Source organism: Channa argus, chromosome 13 (assembly GCF_033026475.1).
Source record: "Channa argus isolate prfri chromosome 13, Channa argus male v1.0, whole genome shotgun sequence".
NCBI classification, from domain to species: domain Eukaryota; kingdom Metazoa; phylum Chordata; class Actinopteri; order Anabantiformes; family Channidae; genus Channa; species Channa argus.
The window spans coordinates 26310010-26324887 of NC_090209.1; the positions used below are offsets into that span (position 1 = coordinate 26310010).

General features: G+C 43.6%; 1 protein-coding gene across 6 annotated transcripts in view; it reads right to left on the minus strand.

The window, feature by feature from the left end:
- LOC137139274 (extracellular sulfatase Sulf-2-like) overlaps nt 1-7965 on the minus strand; it is a 67669-nt gene extending 59704 nt beyond the window's left edge. For 3 of the 6 annotated variants that reach the window (XR_010916291.1, XM_067526289.1, XM_067526288.1), the window contains exon 1: nt 7550-7964. The gene's annotated coding sequence lies outside the window, so the exon portion shown is untranslated. Of the gene's footprint in view, nt 1-7549 lie in introns of all 6 variants that reach the window. The other 3 variants (XM_067526293.1, XM_067526292.1, XM_067526296.1) reach the window with 1 other exon arrangement.
- Nucleotides 7966-14878: the final 6913 nt, after the last annotated feature.

The following is a 14878-nucleotide window of genomic DNA, read 5'->3' on the forward strand; positions in this document are numbered from 1 at the left end:
CGCTCACCTGATTAATTCCTGCTTAGTTTACAGCTTTTCAGTAATTGTTCTTCTAAAAGTTCAAACTAATGTTGGTTGCTCCTTCTACCGTCAGACACATGTCTGTGTTTGCACGGGCTGATTCAAATAAATGTCAGACATTTTTACACGTCCCCACTGCAGGTGGGCTTCGACAGAAGAAGCAGTTTTATTCTAAATCACAGTGTTGGTGGAGCAGGAGATGTAAAAACATCTGCTAGTGACAGACGGTAACAACAGTTTGATCTTTGCAGATACGACTTGGAGAGAAGGGGGGAGGGGAGAGGGGGGGTCTCCGGTTTCCACATTCTGCTGCACTGACGACTCCACACACACACTCATGGAGGCACCATCCACTCTGATAGAGTGACAGGTGAGGAGGGAGGAGAGGTGTGTGTGTGTGTGTGTGTGTGTGTGTGTGTGTGTGTGTGTGTGTGTGTGTGTGTGTGTGTGTGTGTGTGTGTGCATGTGCATGTTTTCACCAGTAAAAATCCTCCAATTCTCATTTCATGCTTCAGTGAAAATCTTGTTTGGGCTCATCCTCACCTGCTCCCCACCTCCTCTCTCTGTTTCCTGTTTATGTTGCTCACACTTCTTGTCTCCTTTCCTTGTTTCCTCTCAACATTTGCCCTCCTTGTTGCTGCGGGTACGGCTCAAGTCTCTTGTAAAATCAGCGCTGGACTCACACACCACTTTTTTTGGGAAACCTGTTGGTGATTGGATGCTGCAGCTGATCACACTGATCTGAAACTGCATCATCACCAGCACAGTTTTTCTCTTTTCTGAGACACTGTTCAAACACAGAAAAACTCAAGAAAATTAAAAAGAAACCAAATCCAAACAATCAAAATGAAGACACGCATCCTTTTGGTGGGACAGAAACAGAATGAGCCCACTGTTTCATCCATTCCTGTCCTCACTTCCCTGTTTCCCCTTCATTTTCCCTGTGTTTCCTCAATTCCTCCTTAGTTTTTGTTTCCATTTTCTCATCGTTTCCTTCACTCTTCTGTGGTTCCTTGATTCCTCTCTCCTCATTTGTTTCCTTTGTCCCTCATCATTTCTCCTCCTTGTTTCTTCTGTTTAACTTCCTCTCTCCTGGAACTTTCTACTTCCTGTTTCCTCTCCGTCTTCCTGTCTGTTCTTTCTTTTGCTTTTATCTTCCCTGTTTTCTCGAGTCCATCTGTCCTCAACTTTGTTTCCTTCACCTCTCTCTGTTTCCTTCTCCTAGTTGCTGCTCCTCACTTCAGTTCTGGTGTCTGTGGTTTGAGATCACAGACTCACTGAGTGTTAATCCATACTGAGGACAGTTGTAGGACATGGGCTCTACAGGTGCCAGGTGCGTCTCTGCATTGTGAGGTGAAACACTGGAAGCAGGTGGAGAATTTCCTGGATGTAACCGTCGTTTGGACGACCAACAGGTTTCCCCACAGGACACGAAAATCATCTGTGACCTTCGTGTGCAACACATTTCACTTCCCCCTGCTGTCAGTCTGAATCACTCTGCTCTATTTCTGCTCAGCATGTCCCAGCTAATGGAGCCCTGCAGACACACACACACACACACACACACACAGTGACCCAATCGAAACTCTCCTGGAGACAGCGCTGCAGAGTTTAATTCTGTTTCTGGCTCTTTTGTGTATGTTTCCATCCAGTGGGGCATCATCAGATCATGTCTGACTGCTGCTGTTTTATTCAGAAGCTCAACTTCTCAACTCACAGTCGGCTGCAGTAAAGTAAAGACGCGTCGTCTCAAGCTGGGACCTGAGTCTGTCAGCACTGCACACTTTGGGATGTTTGGACCCTCTGGGTTCAACTGTCCCACAAACCAAACTCCATCTGTGGTTTGTCACCCACCCAGAGACAGAACCATTCACACTCACACCTACGAGGCAGTTTAACATCACCTGTGAGCCAAACTACATGTTTCTGGACTGTGTCCATGAGTAAACACTGGTCTTCATGGTTCATTTACCAGCTCTTTCTGAGCCCTTCAACCAAATCCTCATTACGCTGGTTGTTGATTAATCAACTGGAGTTAGTTTTGTTTTAAGGCCAATAATAGACTTTCACCCTTTAAGAACTTGGTTAAGGTTGGTGGATGATTGTGGTCAACATTAAAACGCCATTTACGCTTTTTACCACTGTATTTATACATGTAACCTCAGCTCATGTTTCATGTTGTTTGGTTGATAGTTTACCCTCCACACCGCTCATAGTTGCTTATTCAATAGGATTATAGGTTAAAGGATGTCTTCTCTGATATTGAACTTGCTTCTGTCCTGTCCAGTTTGCGTAGTAAATTAATGTAATTGAGTGATACTAAACTACTCTCTGATTTCCGTATATTAAAATTAGTACTTTTAGCTGAAAAATGCCTCCAGGTGACATCACTTTGAGGAACGATTAGTTCAGATTATGTCATCTTGTTGCTCACACTCTGAAGGTTGTAATCAACGTCAACCTGCTTTTCCAGAGCTCCTCCAGATGACATCATCTAAAGCCAAATGAACTCCTCCAGATGATGTGTTTCAGCTAGAAGCACAGAAATATTTTAATAAAGGGACGTCAGAGGAAAGTTTAAAAGCATTAATGTTCATCTAAACCTTTAACCCAAAAGCAGTAATTGCTGTTGTGATGCACTGGTTACACTAAGAGAAGAAACTAGTGGTGACTGCTGCACAATAACTTATTGCAGCCTGCAGAGACTGTTCTATAAAGACTTTACATTCATTAAAACTAAAACCTCTCTTTCTCTTTCTGCCTCCTCTCAGAGTCTCTGTGAAGGTCAGCCTACAACGATTACCAATTTCATCAATTCTGCTACGGCGAGGAGAACGTGGGAGGGAGGAAAAGAGCTTCAGCGTGTAACAGCACAAGGAGAGCGAACGGCCAGATAAACGGAAAAAGTCGACTAACTGACCTTGTGTCTAAGTGGATGGATGAAACAAACTGGAAAGGACAATTAGAGCGGAGGAGATTTATGAGGTGATTTATGAGGCGCTGATGAAAAGTCCCACTGAAAACACAATCGTGGAGGAAACACTGCACCACGTTCACTCCTCAAAGACGTGACTGGAAGCACAGAGTCTGCAGAGGTGTTATTAGCCCCCCCTACAGGCTGCAGAGTTCACAGGCCCGCTGTGAAAGTGTTGGAACGTGGTTTGAGAGTCGTAGCTGCTTAGCTTCATCACGGAGGTTCAGAGTAAATCTTTGACGTCTAAGCAACGCAGAGAAAGAGATAAAGCAGAACACACACAGTGAACGACAAATGTAACATGGTCGTTACAAATCCTGTTCATTAGAGTTTAAGAACCCACCTCCTACTTGAATATTTCTTATGACCTTATTTCTAATGACATGCAGATGTTCTGCCCTTTTGAACTGATGATAGTTTGCTTCTGCTTTAAAATGCTGCAAACGCGTTTCACTGGATTTGAGTCAGAGGACGTGCTCATCCAGGTCACAGGTTTGCTTCTGGAAACACTGGGGTCCAAGCGGTTCTTGCAGCGTGGTTGGACAGAGTCACGTTTTCAATCTGCGTTAGGGCTCACGAACATGCAATCATGCAGCAGCGCTTCAGTAAATGACTGGAACTCAGGCAGCTCCATGTTTCACAGTCTGTGCTGAGCAGCGTTGACCAGCTGCACATTTAGTTTCATGTGACCAAAGAATTCCTCTAATTTCTTTTCATGTTCTGTAATAGAGTGAAGTGTCCTGTATTTTCCAGATAGAATTAGCCTTTTCTCTTTTCAGCCAATTTGTCCAGTGCCTTTGTGCGACATGCTGACTCTTACAGTACATGTTTGCAGCGCTGATCAACGCTCTTTCAATGTAATACAATAGAAACCCTGACACTTCACTTTCTGACGCCTAAAGCAATGATGTATAACAAAAAGTGAAACAAGACACGGGAGTTTTCCACAGGAGACCAGGGTTTGGAATGTATGGAAATCATCTGGACAGTATGTGAATAAACCGTCATGTAGAGGATTCGAACTTTGCTGCTGCAGCTGTGTTTCAGCTTCTGTTCACCAGCTACTGACACTCGCTTTGTCCCACAGTCTGGTTGGTGCAGGTGGAGTCCTGCTACATCTGTAGGAGCTGAGAGAGCTGTGGTCTTCACAGCTTCTTCTAGCTCCCTGATCACGTGCTTCCCTTCACTATAAGGCTCATTATGGTGGCACCTTTTCACATATGTACATATGACAGGATTCATGTACACTACACATATATAATGTATGTATACAAGCAATTAAACCTGCTTCTTCAACCCAAAAAAAAACAAGTATTGAAGGTTGCTGCTACTTTACAGTCACGTATAGCTCCAGTGATTATTGACAGAGTGTGTTTGTTGCATTCTCTGTGTGTGACCCCATTGAACCAAGACACACACACACACACTCACTCGCCTCACGTGCTTCAGACCACTGGCTGCAACGAGTTCAAAGGTCACCAGTCTGCGTTGTCATGGTTGCAACCTTGGACCAAGCTCAGTAATAGTGCTATTGTGTGTGTGTGTGTGTGTGTGTGTGTGTATGTGCGCGTGTCCAGGGTTCAGTGTTTGTCCCACAAACACAAACTTTTTCCGTAATCACCAAAGTGTGAAAACCTTCCTAAATTCATTTATGGGATAAAGTTTGACCTCTGATGTTTCATTTCTATATGTATTTGGAAAACGTTTGTTCAAATCCTGCATGTGTGTAAAAGTTGTTTGTTAGATATCTGGTTAATTGCAGGTTCTTTCCATCTTTTGTTCATCATCATTTCATTGTTCAGACTCATCGACTACTTAAATATAATATAAATGTAGTTTCCTGCACTAAACGATTCTCTCAACTTTTATTTTTGTGCATAAGAAATAAGCAACACATTTGTTCCACCTTATAATGAGACATATAACGGGTCTCTCTCCTTATTCAGATGTGGGACTAATGTGCAACCTCTAATGTTATTTAATGAGTGTAGCAGTGCATTTTATGCAGTTCCACGTGTGTTTGGCAGGATGCAGATACATGTAAATGAGCATCAGACATGAAGTGAATCACATGTCCTGTAGCAGCTGCAGCAGTTTCTGATGAAATATGAAGAGACAACAGTGGAAATACAGTCGGAGACACAGAGAGAACAGAGGGTTGAGAGGTCAAAGGACATCAAGTTCAAGAAGCAGCTTCAGGCAGCAGTGTCATCATTACACACACACACACACAGTCACGAAGCTGCTCCAGTTTTCCCTGCTGAACAATACTAAGAGAGAAGAAGCTCAAATATCAGCTGACACATTCTCAGTCCTAAAAGCTCCAACAGTGGTGTAAAAAGTGGAGGGAAAACCCCGAGGAATCACCAGCACACACACTGTTAATCCCACTCTTTGTCCTCGTCTTTCACTCGGTTCCGTCACATTCTGACAGACCACACACACACACAACTCAATATGAAACCATCAATAAGCCACTGTAACAAACCATAATTACAGCTGTCCAGCTGAACGGCAGCTCACTGTGATACAGACGTGAGCAGCAGAGAACAAGAAGAAGAATGTGTTTATTGATGTATCTATGTGTAAACTGGTCTCTACTGGAATCCAGTACGCTACTGAAACACCGATGATCTCACAAATTCTATTTGAATTCTCTTTATGGTGTGTGTGTGTGTGTGGTACTATCTCTATTGACAGAAAAATAGCAGGAACGATGAGTTTAATCCGTGTTTACAACCTCATTTTAACATGTTAGCAAAGCAGAATTCGATAATTTGCCCCAAACACAAGATCCAGCTAAGGCCAAGGTCATGTGTGCAGGTATTTGGTCTTAAAAAACAACATACGAGAAATTAAAAATGTTGATGTGATGATTGGGCTTTGTGAGGATCACAAATATTATAATTTACTCTCAGGGAATCATGAAAATCTACACAAAATTTCCTGGCAATGGATCTGATTGGAGCATTAGACACATTGTAAAACTAATCCTGTAGAATATGACCATATAGATTATTCGTGACAACAGCCAAAAATGACAGATACGTAATAAAGTTTGGCAGCTGGTGAACTGCAGAGTTTAAATCCAGAGTGAGCCCCAACCAAACTGCTGTGTTTAAGCTTTCAGCAGCCCCCACTTGGGGGCCTGAAGGCCTCCCTCCCAATGCGGTGGGCACTATTTCAACAACAGATCCTGATACCTGTGGGAAGAAAAGTTCGAGGAACCAACCTTCTCTGATGGAGATGAGAGTGTGTGGGCGACAGCTTCACAAAGTTAGAAAGTAAACATTTGAGCTTTGTTAAATAATCCGTTTGGATGAGAGTGAGGGAGATTTACCACGACGACCTTTCTGCCTCTGATAAACTCCTCTGATCGAGGGTTCACATGGTGACCAAGAGGTTCAGGTGAGAACCATGTAACTGCATTGGTTTGGTTCTCGATGTTTCATGTCAAACTCAAGTTTCCAGCCTGTTTCTTTCCCGTCATCAATACCATTAAAAGTGAGAAGCAACATTCCACCAGGATGTTTTGAACAGAGCTCAGCGTACAGGCGGCCTGATCGCAGCCCTGGACTTGATTCAGTATGATCACACTTTCATGTTTACCGGCAATCTCATTATCGATCTGATAAAAGTGCAGACGGAGAGAAAAGCAAAGCAGTCAATCAAAATTTGAATATTCTGATAATTGGTTGCAGCCGTCATGACATCCAAACAATTTCGACCTTATTCCGTAAAGTGCCTTGAGATGACTTTGATGTAAATTGGAGCTTTATTAATAAATTAAAATAATTAAAAGACAGAGGATGTTGTCACTCTGGATGGACCCATGAAAATCGGCCCCCTTCCTCACACAACGACGTGGAAAACCCCGTGGATGTCAGTTCACAGTGATGCATCCCTCTGCTGAAACTGTTCCTCCTCCTCCTGTTTACAGCCTCGCAGACTTATTTCTCTCTGCACATTTTTAATGTTTGTGTTGTTTGTTCTGTTTATTGCCCGTTTTGTAGTTTACACTCCCTGTGAGGCCCTTCGTCACTTAGGGAGCATAAAAAATGATTAGGAGAATAAAAGGGAGCTGGGTGGAACAGCTTTGCTCTCTTCCTTTACCTCCCTACACTCCCTTCCTTTTCTTTTTCCTCCCTCTCTCTCCCTCCTGACTGACCTCTGTGTTGCGCAGCTAAAACACAGTCCCACGTGTTTTGTAAGCAGGAAGCAATAAACATAGACACACACACACACACACACACACACGGGAAACACACTGCTGCAAGAAGTGTGAAGAGTAAAACTACAACATGGCCTTAAAACTAATGTGAGGTGCATAAAGTAGAGCAACACACACACACACACACACGGTGTGACAAAGGCTCTCTGACTAACAGCTCCGGCCATGGAAAGTGACACACAGTAAAGTAGAGCAGAACTGAATCTCTCACACACACACACACTTTGCAAATGAGCCATGAGTGACAACCTCAGCAGCAGCAGCAGCAGCAGCAGCAACAGAAAACTACAGCAGAACACAGTACAAACAGTACTATCGTGTACCTCCTGCTCCTCCCTCAGGACCTCCTCGCTGTCAGCAGGTGCTCCCCTCTCTGACTGCCGGGCAGAAGGAGGAGGAGGAAGCTGAAGGCTCAGATCACACACTCATCTCCTCCATGGGAACTGTTGCTGTTTCTCGTCTCAGCAATATCCACAAAACTTGTGCCTCACTCTGACATGTCTCAGTGTCTGGAGAGGAAGACGGCGAGTTCAGAGAAGAAGAGGAGGAAGAAGTCTCACTCGGACTCTTATTTTGCTGCTCGGCTCCAGTGCTGTGACTTTCTTGCACCCCTCCCTCCCTTCCTCTGGCTCAGGCTGTGTCTATAACGGCGTCCCAGAGTTCCTCAGTGCAGCCGCCACTGCTAAAGCCATCTGTTGCAACACGTCTGCCTGCCTCTCCACTTTCACTGTCTCTCTCTGAGCCTGAGAGAGCGAGTCAGAGTAGGAGGGGGAAGAGGGGGGGGGGGACTGTAAGCCAATAGGGAGCCAGAGAAATCCCTCCCCCCCCCCTGACTGGAACAGGAGGAGCCAGCTGCAGAGAGGACAAAATGAAATAAATACAAGAGGGAGAGAGGAATGAACACACACACACACACACACACACACACACACACAGGGGAGGTGGCCAGACAGACAGGTCGGTCACAGAGTTCACTCTGTTAACTTTACTGTAGAAAAGTGGTGATTTCTATTGTCTCTGGGTCCGATTCTGTGCACAAACTTTCCAGAAAAGTTGGAAAGAGAAGGCAGAGATTTGCAAATCAATTGAAACATCGATTTGACTGTAAATAGTAAAAACACATCAAACAGAGAAACTGCGAAAATCCAGTTTAGCGGCTTATGTTGCTGTAGATCAAATGACTCACACAACGTTTTCCGTCCTTTGTCGTCTCTTATTGACACCACGGGAACCGTTTGGCTTGAGCATCTTATTCCATGGGATTGTTATGAAGTCAGAAAAACGACGTATTAGTTACACAATACGCTTCCTTCAGGTCATATTCACGTTTGTAATAGACGTCCTTTATTAGAAGCTTCCCAGATGTGAAGGTGACACATGCTGTGTGGGTTAATGCCCCCCCCTCCCCACAAGATTAGATCATTTTTAATCTGCTGAACTATTTTCCCACAAACTCAGTTTGAAGAAAGTCGTCCAATCATGATACTGACGTGTTTCCATTCAGCGGTGATCTGTTCCACCTTTTCGCTTGTAGATCCTGTTCCAGTTTTTTAAAAACATGTTTCTGGTATCAAAATTCAAAACAAGCAGATATTGAAAACTTTGTACTATGTACAATCAAAATCGATTTCTAATGATTGTCGTCTCTTAATATTGACATTTTACACTGTGTCCTGGATGTTCTGAAAATGCTTTGTACACTGCTGTACAATTCAATATTGCATCAATCTGCACTGTGGCCTGTTTTAGTATCACTTCTTTCCTAAGAATCACTGGGTACATTAGCATATGCTACATGTATTAGTGTGTAGCCATATGGAAACTAAAGCTATTGCAGCTGCACAATTAGTAACAGCTGATGGAGAATCAGACAAATAACCAAGTTTCCCCTTAACCCCGTCTCATCCACTGTGAAGCAGCTGTGTGCTGCACAATCCACATCCTCAGAAATAATCTGAATAAGCCTGAGCACAAGCTGAACATGACTGACTTACTTTCATGTTCTGTACCTAATAAACTGACAGCTAAACACACAGCTGTTATCCCAGCATCAGTGGAGGATGTTACATCATCACACATGGCTGCCGTGCTCACATGTCCACATAGTTTTAGCCATGTAGCGAATGTTTGGGGGAGATTTGGAGCAAGAGATGGAGAGAACGAAGCAAGGAAGGAGGAAGGGTGAGGGGGGGGGGGGGCACTGCAGATTGTAATGGAGCTGTTGGCAGAGCTCCTGGCTGTTCATGGGTATTCATGTAGCTGGTGGCTTTGGTTAAATGGAGCAAACAGAGAGTGAGGAGGGGGGAGGGGGGATTGAGTTTCAGCTGAAGTAGAAGAAGAAGAAGAAGTTTTTGCCCGTTGTAATGAACCTCAAACTACATTAGAACATGTTACATTAAAACTGGACTAGTTTCCACGTCAGAGGTTCCACATGTTCCACAGGAACACGTCTGTGTTCAGACTCAGGCAGGTTACACAGCAAAGATCTGCAGACACCAGCGAGTCCACATTAAGTAAGAGGATCTTAAAAACCCGCCCAGACCAGTGAATCAGAGTTTATGGTTTCAAGGACATTTTAAAGGTAAGTTAGTGATTTATGTCCAACACAAAGCCACTGATCTGTGGACACTACATTTATCAGGAACAAGTTGTTTTTCACCAAACATAATCAGTTTTGGAACATTTTTAGATTTTTTAGATTTTTCTGTGCAGATTTCAATCATTTCATTCATTCGCAACAATTTCAAAAAACTAGGATTTTAGCTAAACTCATTTTATCAACCACAACAAGCAGGAGATGAGATGGTCTCTAAAATGTCAGCATTGGCTTCAGAACGTCCCGAATCTGCAGCGCGTCAGCTGACGAAACTCAAGTGACTGCTCGCAGCAGTTGCTTCCTCTGCTTCTTCCTCTTGCTGCCGATTCAAGTCGCTGGCAGAGCTGAGAGGCAGCATGTTTTCACAGCTCAGAGTGATGCTGCTGCTTCAAAATAGACCAACTTTGTAGCATCGAGGGGATTTGATACACTTTCTCCCGCCACAGATGATCATGTCGCATTTTTTAATGTGTGTTCACTCTTATTTCTGCTGTGTAACAAACTCACTGCTTTAAATCCAACAAACTTTACTTCAAAGTTTACATTGACAGGATGGAAAATATGAATTGAAAGGATGTTGCAGCCGTGACTTTGCTTTGCCCCATGTGATCTCACCAGGCCTTCAAACCCTGGTTTAAGTTAGAATAAGGTTCAGGGTGAAGACTGGACTAGTGGAATGTAAGTTTTTCATGTCCACTGTGGCCTTTGTGCTGCTCAAGGAGGATTTGTTGGGTTTTCTCTATAAACCTGCAAATACTTGACTTTAAATACTAAGTGAACGAGAGTCCTCACCAGTACATAAGTACAAACCTGTGTAAGTGCATGCAGAGGACAGACCAACAGGACAGTAAAGGAATGGTACCATCTGGAAATATGCCCGACTGACTTAACACACACACACACACACACACACACACACACACACACACGCCTCCTGGGTCTTTGAGCAGTAAAGCATCCTTGGAAAACTGTCGTCCAGCTGCTGCAGCCTCGGGGCATTTCCAACAAAACTGCACATTAAATCAGCGCCAGACTCTCAGATATTTACCCAGACGTCCATTTTCTCTGCGGACTAAACTGCAGTGTTGTGTCCTGTAACACAGTAACACAAGTGTGCACCAGCATATACACAAACGTTTGGAATTCTTCCATTTCTAAGAGCAGGACCGGACCACAGGTCCAATCCACACTTTGGTTTAACGCCGGTTATTTGGACGAATGCACTGAGGACATTCCTACCACATTACCTAAATACAGTATGTCCTGTACAGTCTGCTACTATGGCGTCTCATTCCATAATATCAACCGCTGCAGACTTCAATGTTCAGTATGCGGTGACGTTACCAGAAATGCAAGGTGGTCGTTTTTATTGCCCTAATTTACAGAGGTCAGAATACTACAAAAACAAGAACGTAAGAGAGATCAATACAACAAATGTACCAAAAAAATGTTTCCATTATTTCATTAGTCTGTAAAAAGCACCTAACCAGTCATGGTGCACTTTATATACACGTCCATCCAATAATAGTATTAATAACATGGTATTGGACACAGTATTTGAGAAGTTTTACAAGTCTGAGTACAAGTACCCAAGGCAGGACTGGACCCGATGCCCAGTACTGGTATTGGCATTGAGACATCTGTATTTCTTGGCGGTCTGGAAGTCTACAGGTGGGATGAAACACCGTCCTTTCAAAGAACGTTTCCTCATTTGGTGTTTGGATGATGGTGGTGAGAACCTTGGGGGCGATTGTGGCGCATGAGGTAGAGCGGTCGTCCACCAATCCCAGAGTCGTTGGTTCAGTTGCTCCGGTCACATGTCGACCCCAGATGTGCGAGTGTGAATGGGAGAATGAGAAGCAGGGTAAATCGGTTCAGGTACCAATAGGTAGAAAATCACAAACTATTAGCATTTGTCTGACATGGGTCCAATCTCTCTATAGGTGTTTAACAAGGCTGAAATGCGATGATTGTGACGACCATGGCAGATAACTCCCATCGCTTTCACACTCAATCCTAGAGGAGACCCCTGCCATCAGAAATCAACACAGGGTCAAGGTGACCCCCCAGAACCACTTCACGGGTCTTTCTTCTGACCAGTGGATCTAAACCACGGCAGTGAAAAAGCAGCTTAACATTCAGGCTTTTCCCCGTTTTCATGTTGTATTTAATGTGTTTGGTGAGTTTTGGAGGGCTTTGGCTTAAGAAGCTGGAAATGTAAGAATTACATCCACAGCAGCCAGACAGCACCAATTGGACATCCAAGGCCTGACAGTCAGCAGCAGCCAATTTAAACAGAATAAATCACAGAGCAGGCCCCAATCCGATACTCCAGCTTTTCAGTTTAGTTAAAAAAAACAATCTGGACATAAATCCTGTTTACTGTGGAGTGTTGATTTTCTCTTTAGGCTCCCAGTGGGCCCTAAAGCCGTCAATAGCATCGACAAAGAGACAAATGGCTCTGTGCTCTGGACTCTAACAGCACTGCAGAGTCTGTTAAAAAAATAAATAAAGAAAATACTGCTGTCGGCTTCGTTCCACACAGCTCCTGAATCAGATTTATCGGCCGAGCTTCCTCTTGTTTATAACTGCTGGCGGGTCCAGTGCTGGCACAAGAGGATGCAGAGACGTCCGGACAGGAAGTACGAACAGCACTGACTGTCTTTGTATATTAAGCCTAAAGATTTACAGAGCTTAAATCATGATTGTTATTGGTGTAGTGATAAATGATGATTTTAGTCTGAAGCGTTAGGAACAGTTCCCTTGTGTTTTCTAGTTGCTTATGAAAAGATGCTGTTAACTTACTGTCCAGCTTTTAATAAAGTCTTGTATCACTGTTTCCTCATGGAAACTAGACAATGGGAACACATGAGACAAAACTGAAGACATTAGAAGAAGAGTTGTTGATGCTCACGTGGCTGAAAAAGGGTCACAGAGGAACTTCACCAGTTGGCTGTCGAGTACAAATGGGAGAACATTTGGAAACAATGTTACTCTCCTCAGAAGTGGCTGAGAACGAAAGGTGTGAAATAGTCCAGGGGGTCATAGAGACCCCACAGTAACATCTAGGGAACTAAAGACGTCTCTCAGTGTTTAATGAGTCGACCATCAGGGCCCAACGTGGGTGAACGTGGCAGAGCTGCAGGAGGAAGCTGCTACTCTCCTCAGACATTACTGTCCGTCTGCAGTTTGATCAGGACCATGTGGATAAAGATGAAGGCTGCTAGAATGATGCTCTGAGGACGGATGAGACAATAATACAACGTTCTGGTTTCATGTTCTTAGTTGTCATGTTTGGTGATGAACAAACTACATTGCAGTAAAGGAACCTGATGAATCTCCATCTGTGAAAAGCGCATTTACAAGTAACCAGGTTACAGTCGTCTTCCTCAGGAAAGCTGGTTTCCCCCAGTAGAATTCAGCTGGAGAATGCAGGTATTTCTCTGCCCTGTTATCAGTTTTCCGTCACTTAACGGCTTCAAAAGTCAATTTGTTTTGTATTAGAGGCTAAACTCCTCCACAATAATGTGTTAGGATGAGCAACAGGTCCTGGAAATGTTTTGTTGAAGTTATTGAAGCAGTTACACCACACAAATAGAGACTGAATATCAATACATTTTGATTTTTTAATTTTAGGATCGGTGTGATCACATTTTGGTCATATTTATGCAGAAATATAGAGAATTCTAAAGTCCAGAGCCTGGTGCAAATGTTTGTCTTCATATAGGTGAAGTGAAGTTTTGCTGTTTTTATTATGTCCCCTGTGGACGTGAATCACTGACAGTGTTGTGCTGCTTTTTCTTTTTCAGGGTGTGGAACTAAAAACAACAAGGTTCAGTCTGACAAAGATGTGGTGAACTGTTGTCAGCGCACAATGAAAAGCCCCAGTTAGCAGTCGTCATACTGCAGAACGGCTGCTGCTGCAACACGCTGACGGGAAAATACTGCAGACGAACAGTCAAACTGTGTGTGTGTGTGTGTGTGTGTGTGTGTGTGTGTGTGTGTGTGTGTGTGTGTGTGTGTGTGTGAGATGGTGATGAATGAGTGTGCTAGCCGCCCTGCAGGGTAATTCATTTCTCAACCTGAACAACACTTACTGTCGGACTGGGTGCGATTAATAGAGGACCCCCCACCCCCCCACCACACCAGCCTTTCTGCATCAGAGCCCCTGACTCGTGATGTCACATCCGGGTCGGCCTCGTCTCTGTCAGCTTTAGCAAATCCATGTCTCACTCAGAATTTCTCTGTCACCGGTGTCTGAAGTTTGAAACACATTCCTCTGGATCTTTTTAGAATCTGAGACAAATCCCCATCAACCCTGATGATTTCATGCAGTTAATCACTGACTCATTAGTATTTCAAAAGAAATAAATACATTTATAAAACCACATCTATCAATGTGCCATTCTAACATTGTTTTGTCCATATTCTTAAAACTCACTGATTCTCTCACTGATCATTGTGTTGTAGTTATGCAGCATGTGTCTCATGTGACTTTGGGAAATACACTTTCCAACCTTGAACTACTGGTGAAGGTGGTTTTGTATCTGATTACATGTCATGTTGACACTTGTAATTTTACTATGAGGTACGAGGTATCGGACTAAACACATCATGTTGAGACAGACGCCATCTGAAACCTCAGTGGTAATTTAAATGAGCTTTTCTTCTAAAACAGTACCTCTGGTTTCTATTTCTATCTGAAACCACATTTCCTGGGCTGATGCAAGAAATTAAGTCATCGAGCTTCTAGCAAAACGCCCTGACAGCACGATGACATCATCCCTGGAGGACCAATGAGATCATGAGCTGACCTTCAGGCCCCGGCAGACATTTTGATACTGAAACACGTAAACACAGACTTGATAACAGGTCTTACAGTGCGATTTAAAGGGTGAGTTTGGACAAGTCCACCACCATTCTGCCTCCATGCCAACACAATATGAGGTGAATGGACTGAAAACACTGAATTTTACACACAGTCTTTATTGTGAATCCACACAAACAGAACATTCAATGACAAAACTGAACTCAGCTGCTCCCAAATTCTACACTG